The sequence below is a fragment of the Amblyomma mixtum genome, chromosome 3 (genome assembly GCF_055824585.1).
Source record: "Amblyomma mixtum isolate Tamu chromosome 3, ASM5582458v1, whole genome shotgun sequence".
NCBI lineage: Eukaryota > Metazoa > Arthropoda > Arachnida > Ixodida > Ixodidae > Amblyomma > Amblyomma mixtum.
Genome location: NC_143014.1, coordinates 129,512,847 through 129,520,909, shown reverse-complemented (window position 1 = coordinate 129,520,909; position 8,063 = coordinate 129,512,847). Strand labels below are relative to the sequence as shown.

The following is an 8,063-nucleotide window of genomic DNA, read 5'->3' as shown; positions in this document are numbered from 1 at the left end:
CACAATCCCGAGCAACCAGAGTTTAAACCCGACGCCCTGCCGCAGTTACTTCCGGTATTGTTATTTTCATTCGTGAAATATTACTTCGAGCAAATTTCCTAAACTTTCCACGAAAAACCTAACAAACGGAGAAGCGTCCAAACGTGAACCGCAAGGCGCGCTCCCTTTCTTTTGCTTTTCTGTTTCAAAACCTACATGTACGTCGAGAAGATTTCGCGCCAGCGCGAGCAAACAGCTTCCCACGGCCCTGCTTCGTGGTTAATCAAACACTCGAGAACCACACGCCAAGGAAAGAGGCAATGTTCGAGAAATATGGCACGGGAAGAAATCGCATGAGAGGAACGAAACTCTGAAAGCACCCGATCGAGGACGTATCTTACAAGCCGTCAGCAAACAGCGTCCAGGCCTCTGTTCAAATGAAGCACTAAATAAAGAACCATAACGTAAAAGCGCAAAAACAGCGAAAAGAAAAACAAAAGCAAAGAAGCTTTTCGAATCCAAACGGACGCCGCTATTCGCAAGGCACTTGAAATTTGCCCAAAACATCATCTCGCCCTTATGATTAAGATCCTGAACACACAGAGGCGGAAAAGAAAATACGAACCAGTAATTTGCATTTGATCTCAGGAGCGGGCAAGTACACAGAAAGGAACTCATTTTCGGGAGGGGAAAAAGCTGGGGCAAATATTGCATTCCAAGAGCACTGTTTCTTTCGTGATCTGTTTGACGGTGGTTTTCCCTCGTAGGTCACCATGCAGAAACACCCGTTGTAATCTAGGCTCCCACATAAATCATACGTTAGTCTTAATCAACTAGTATTGTTTACAAGCTGAGCTGAAAAAAAGACTACAAAAAACCTGGGACCACCGGATACTGAACAAGCCGCGTTATTTTTGGCCACGGAAGAACCAGTTTCCTAATAAGGTAACAGAAATCTGATTAAACAGAGCTCCTTTAGCAGGATTATACAGCGAAATGAATTAATAATACCATACATTCGGCGCACCCACATACCTCATACTAGACTGCTAATATGACCCCAGTAGTAATCAACAACGAAAAAGCAATAACACAATTCAAGCGCACACGACTTTCCTTTTCTGAAATATATGCTTGTACCAAACGAAAGAAACAAAGTTCTCGTGACCACAACGGCTTAAATGAGCAGCACAACAATGACTGATTGGGCACCCTTTTCAGCGCCCAACCAAAACGAAACCTCCCTTTCAACGGATAGAATCACAAGAGCGATGGGAGGCCGCTCTGCGCAGCTCACAACCCGAGCTACAGCTTCGCACGGTGTGCTGGGTCCTGAAGGTCGCAGCGGCCCGGCATTGTCCAGTCTTCTAGAGCGGCCCGAGGGCCTGTCGCCATCCTGCTCATCTCCCTTCTCTTCATCCACCCTCACCTGATCCAACTGAAGTGGCTCCAATAAAGGTGCTACCAACAAGCCCTTTAAATGCCACACCTACTTTCCCGCCGCCTTGACTGAACGGGCTATGACGTCCGGCTGCTGAGTCAATAGACAGTTTTAGCTTCACGTACGTAGAAGCTCCACGTCAGTAGAGCGCTTACGGGTCACCAGTGCGCATGCGCAGAACGTGAAGTGTCTGCGTGGGTCGCACGGACGTACGTGAGATTCGAATCTTTGCGTTGCGGTCTTCACGTTGCGGTCTTCACGTTGCTTGCGTACGTGGCGTTGGCAAGATGGCGGCGCCCTGCTCGCCCGCTTCACAACAATAACAGCTTCGTCGCTAATCCCTCGACGTGGTATCGTGCTGTAAACTGCTGTATTTGCCTTCAGTTGGTCTATTCTTGCTCTCGCATGAAGTTTTAGGTGAGAACTAGCTTTTGTAGAGAGAACATCTGGATACAGCTTTTGTCAACTGGTTATTCCAGAGGCAAATAAATGCTCTATGTGGGTAGAAATCACCTATTTTGTATAGTATGGACAGTACGGACATTGTATGGACGGAACTCTAGCTACAGTAAATATTCCGTCTGGACGGAACTGCAGCAGCAGCAAATGTTCCGTCTGGACGGAACGCTAGACACTCATCTGCTCGAAAAGCGATGATTTAGATATGCTGCGGGACGTGAAGGAATGCAATCCCTTTGAAGATAACATGCAACATACAGTTCGGTGGATTGAAATCGCTCAACGTTTGTCAGAAGAAAGGGGGAAAATATTTACCGCACGCACTGTGGCTTGGCCAGGCTCCGCTCCAAGCAGCTCGACTAAACAAAATTAGTTTTTTTTTTTATCTGTACTAGATGGCGCGGCAGAACATGCTGGCACATTTTTTAGGTTCTATGGCAGATCTACACAGTTTGCGTCCCGTACGTGTAGCTAAAACTGTACGAAGCGACACGAGCGTACGCTACGAGACTGCTCACGTTTACGCGCGTGAAGGTTGTACGTACGTAAAACTAAAACTGTCTAATGTTCGCGGGATCAAACCGCGACCGTGGCGGCCGCATTTCGATGTACGAGACGACCTTCGCTGTGTGCTGTGCGATCTCAGCGCGCGGTAAAGAACCCCAGGTGCAGGAAATAAAATCCGGAGCCCTCCACTACGGCGTCCCTCATAACCAACGTGCGCCTTCGGGACGTTCCGGCACGAACACACTGGCAGAAAAACGTGCGGCACGCCGCTGACAGCGCAACGCGCGCCGCGAAAGGGACGGCCATATTTGGCGGCGAGGAGCATGCGGGAAAGCGCCGCCGCGCAAAGCTTCCAGGTCCTTGCTTCTAGAGGAACGAGCGCGGCTCCGGAAACACAGACGTATCAGTATCTAGCCTCAGAACTCTGATAAACTAATGACGCGCAGTACAGACCAAACTATACAGATATCACCACCAACCCATCAATACCATGACTAGTTTTGGCAACGGCTTTTACAGTTGATGGAAAGCAACACACGCAAATGTGGGATGTCCTTACACACCTTATTACTAGGCTTTTGAGTTTTAAGACAAATAAAAAAGATGCGAAAAACACTCGCTGGTAAAAGTTTCTCCGATTCGCATTCATCCGGAAAACCCAGATTTGTCAGCGGAAGTGGCCTGGAAATGCCGGCGTTTGCCTTAAATTTTGGCGTGTATTTCGGCGCGAACACAAAACTGCGCGGCATCCTGCGGCAAGCTGCGCGACGAAAGGCAAAAGAACAAGACAAAAATATAAAATTTCACTTCTGGATACCACCCACTGACACACTGCTCACGGTCAGTCACCCGCCGACTACTGCGTTTCAGCCAAGGAGCCTTGGAATGGATCTATTTCCAGCTTCAGCCAGTTTCAGCCAAGGAGCCAAGGAATGGATCTATTTCCACTAACGGCCTGCGCATGCCCATTTACAGCTCAAATGGCGAAGGGGGAACAGGTGAAAAATGGTACCTTTGATCAATACTACCACTCTGCAACAGGAAAATGGGGTTGTAATCTTAAACGAAATGTTGCAACCAAACTTAAGCATATTCGCGAGTCACGCTTGTACTAGGTTCAAATTAGTAAAAATCCGAAATGGCGAACTACAAAAGCGGCATTATTGCTCCGAAGCAATAAGTCAGTCACTAAAAGTCGTAAGACCCACCAAGAGCCAAAACAAAACGCGAAAGCAACGAAGACACAAAAATACACTGATAGAGAAATACAAAGATAAAAGAAAATACGATGTCATTTGAGATGTGTGCGTAGCTGATCCTGGAATTGTTGATGGTTGCAGATGCATGCGATAATGCCAGGAAGGTGATTCCAAAAAGCGATGGCACGTAGAAGTGCAGATGAATTAAAAGCTTCGGTTCTTACATGTATGCGTTTTATGCTGTACTGATTATGCTGATTACGTAGGCGACGTGAAATGCGTGAAGGCGCTGCGAGAGGTAATGAAGATGGAGTGGTGCTGTGATGATATTTATGGAATAAGCATAAAATAGCAATGCAACGGCGAACGTCTAAAGGCTCGAGGCCGATATCAATTTTGATTTTTGCTATGGTGTAGTGGGGGGCTGTAGTTGCGTGTAATGAAACGAGCACCTCTATTCTGCATGGATTCTAGCATACTGGGTAGGTAGTTTTGATATGGGGACCATGTAGGTGATGCAAATTCTAGTTGTGGCCGAACAATTGTTAGATATGCGAATTTACTTACGCTGTTAGGAGAGTTTCGCAAGTTCCTACGGAGGCACCGTAGTGATATGGAGGCTCTGGAGCAAATGGCGCCAAAGCCTCATAGGGGCAAATTTCTGTGTACTGATGTGCTGTGCTTGTGTGCTGTGCGATGTCACTGCACGATCAAGATCTTCAGGTGGTCGAAATTATTTCGGAGCCCTCCACTACGGCACCTCTATCGCTCTTTCTTCTTCCCCTCGAACCTTCCTCCCTTCCCTCACGTTGCGGTTGAGTTGTCCACCGAGACGTGAGACAGTTAGCGCCCCATTTCGTTTCCTCAAAAACCACTAAATTATCCAGCATCATGTTCCCGCTCTATATTCACAGCCTCTGTGTTTCTTTATTCTTGGCTCATAGGAGGCGTGAGCCCGAGATGTTTGAAGGGACACTGGCAACTTTCTAATCAGACTGGCAGTTTTAAGAAACGTATTGGGAAGATGGTGGGCATAGTTCAACGTGTTTAGTAATTTCCTTTTTTAAATCAAGATGACCAGATCAAATGCAGCAGTTTTATGCATGCCGCCAAAGCGAGAGTGGCACTTGTCAGCTCATGTCTTGTGCACTGTTAAAACGTTCGCCAGGTCCGAACAAGAGAAGGACCTCGAAATAGCTTCGTTGGTTTGCGTAGTGCCGGCCCTCGAATGCGCAGGACTACCCTTTAATTAAAGGGGCTCTGAAAGGAGCTCCAATAAAGTTGCGGCATGCCTCTTACGTTAAAGGAAGCCGCTCCACGAATATTGTCCAGCAAGATTTTTTTTTAATGCGCTTTGCAGAACAGAGCTATCTGCAGTCAAAATCTGAATTCCAGCATCTTCGCACCTTTCTCTTCTCGTCCCTTTTTGCACGCTGGAAGGTCGGCGCTCCTCCGCCGGCCCCAACGCCAGGAGCGGAGCTTCCTCACCCGCCGGGGCTGCGCTTACTGCTTACTGGCCGCGGCCATGGTAGCTGCGTGACGTCTGAAAGAATCTAGCCAGCAGCCACCCATGAGCTGGTATACGCAGGTGCGAGCGACGGAGGAGGGTGCGAGCACAAAATAGTCGTCGGAAAGGGCTCGCCAACTTTCGCGCGTGATTGTGGGTGCTCTGCTGCGTGTAGAAGTGTATTGTTTGGCTCAGGTGTTCATGACAACACAACGTAGTGATTGAGCGAGTTGATGTGCTCTCCTCAGAAGTTGTTTCAGGGTCCCTTTAACGTCTCTTTAGCAACCACACATTGACTCGATGACAGAAAACACACCTTTAAGTTAAATACAATCACGGGTAGCCATGGCATGCACTTTCATTGTTGGCAGATTGTAATTATGACAGCACTGTTCTACGAACATCTCATTCTGCTTAGACATTCTGGGGATGAGAAGAGGCCTCCTCTCTACCACGGCTTCCCCATGTTTGGTGTGCTGCGTGTACCATTTGAGGCCGACCGGAGCAGTCCCGGGACGAATCTCAGGGAGGAAGGGGGGGGGGGGGGGGGGTGGAAGTGGACGCTTACGCTTGCTCGCATGCAGTGTTTCAGCCACTGCTTTCATGCATAAAGAGCATAAAATATGAGAGCTTACGTAAACTAAACGACTAATGGGCTTAGAGCCGGACCGCTTCAGCAAGAAGACGGCGGACGGAATCAGCTCCCAAACCGGAAGTGGGCATTGTCCAATGGTTTATGTCGGCGGCGCCGAAAACGTTTTCGCTATTTAGCAAAGCTTATCGAGGGACTTTATTTGTAGCTATCTGATCTTCCTAACTATTCCCTTCTTTTAAACCACCCCACTTCATCAGTCACAGCACGGTTCTGTTGAGCACCCTAAGTGATACAGCCCGCCTTCCTTTTCCTCAATGCCTTCCTCTCGTTCTCAATCACCGCCCGCGCTCCATCAGAGCTCTTGCAAAATCAGACCTACAATGAAAAGAAAGTTGCTCGACCGATTCCGTTATACCGTATACGCATGTTCTGCACTGCCACGTTCTTTCAAATCGCGCAATCAGTCTGCTAGCTTACCTTGTACCCAGTGGGAGGGTCGAAAGGATGTCGTCGATGTTTTATGGCCTCAGGGAAAAAATAACGTACTGCATTTGAGGATGCAAGTGTTGGAAAGCACGCTTCCATATATTACAATCTGCCAAGAGAACGTGATTATTTTGCTGCTGGCTGGTGAATGAAAGCTTTCTGAACCGGAACAGCACACTTGCGAGTCAGACACTTGTTACCTGAGGGTGAGAACCAAACAAATAAACGAGAAATTCCGCATCTGGTTCATCACAAAATGAAAACTCTGATGACATAAATTTTCGTAAAAAAAAAAGAAAGGAAATAACGCTTTCTGAATGCGCCAGAAAATAAACACCCCAAACCCAGAACCTTTCTTATGAGAGACGGAACTATCAAGAAACGAGACTATATTTGTCTTAATTCGTGAGCTGAGCGCCACAAGCCTGCCCCAGACAATTTCACTCATGACCAGACCCTATTCTATCTCACTGCTCGTTTCACGCTCCGTGCGCTTAATGAGTCCGCGATGCCACTGTGTTTAGCGCAGGAGCAATCGTTATTGTCTGGGGTGCGTGAGCAGTTCCTGGCGCAGCTAAGAAAACAAAAATTTCCTAAGCTCGAGGTTCGGAGCTGGTACCCGAGTATTTTGTATCGGTACACGGCTGGCTGCACTTCCGCACAGGCACTGTGTCAGTATCGCCGCCGCTGAAATGTAACTCTGGATCCTTTTACGACACCTCTTAGCGTTAATGCCCCGGCATTCAGGGGTGGCGGTGGTATCCGGCACGTTCCTCGCGCCTTCACCCACTCGCTTCGCCTTCTCACCAGCGCCGCTACAGAGTCGTTCTGGCACGCAATGAGAGGCCACGGAACAACAGGCCTCCTCTCTCACCACGGCATTATACTATGCTAGAATTTACATGCGCACGACCAAGGAGGCATGGCGTCAAGTGCAGATCGGCACTCAACGTCGGCCTCGTTAAAGGGAGACTCAGGAACTTAACATAGCCTGCATCAATAGACTACTTCAATCCAACGAAAAGGGCGCTACTTTCTCTGAGAACAAAGGTTTTTTTTTTTTTTTTTGGGGGGGGGGGGGGCGAAAAAAGAAACAACAATGAAATACCGGTAGCGCCGTCACCGGCCGATACCGCAAGGAAATTTCAGAGCGTCGACATCGTCTTGCTACGGTAGCAGTAAACAGGTGGAACATGTGGAAAATGCCGGCGTCGGCCGTGCGAAGCCTCGGCGAGTTAAGCCCACTTCACCAACACAACTTCCTTCACCTTCTACAAGGCCTCCACCCACTAGAAGCCCACGCAGCAAAAGAAAAGAAGACCGACGGAGAAATCGAATTCGAAGCAGCACCCCCCCCCCCCCCCCTCCCACCACCCTAGACACCTCTCCACATCACCTCCAGGCTCCATAAGCGACATTCATCACCCACCCGGCCACCTACCGCCAACCATCTCCACCATCCAAAAAAATATCCTGTCGCGTGCGTGAAGGCTCCGCTAAGAGTAAAAGCATTCGTTAAAGTATAAAACCGTCAAAGTAATCATCGAGGGTTAATCTAACTGCTATGCAGCTTTATCGCATCAAGTTTCATGTTCGACCTATCATTTTTTTTTTTTTTCCATGCGGATCCCTGAGCGTATACGTTACACTGCCATCCTGTTGAAGATCACAGAGTCCCTTTCGCTGTACACGTCATGAGTTTGAATCGAGTGGCCGGTAAATTATTAAATTGGGTTAATCTCGGCAATAAACGCTCTTTTCGCTGCCAGACAGATATCAGCTTACCCAGAAGGAGCTACAGAATCGGTTTTTTAACTGGAAAAAAACTGACACACTTGTCCTCAGTGTATCTTTAAAATCAGCAAGCCAACCAACCGTACAGACACCAAC

General features: G+C 48.2%; 1 protein-coding gene across 2 annotated transcripts in view; it reads right to left on the bottom strand.

Moving 5' to 3' along the window:
• Positions 1–5,925: 5,925 nt before the first annotated feature.
• The window catches only part of LOC149351808 (procollagen galactosyltransferase 1-A-like), a 294,955-nt gene continuing 292,817 nt past the window's right edge, over positions 5,926–8,063 (bottom strand). Inside the window, exon 11 of one of the 2 annotated variants that reach the window (XR_016290657.1) lies at positions 5,926–6,373. The gene's annotated coding sequence lies outside the window, so the exon portion shown is untranslated. The remainder of the gene's footprint in view (positions 6,374–8,063) is intronic. The other variant, XR_016290658.1, reaches the window with a different exon arrangement.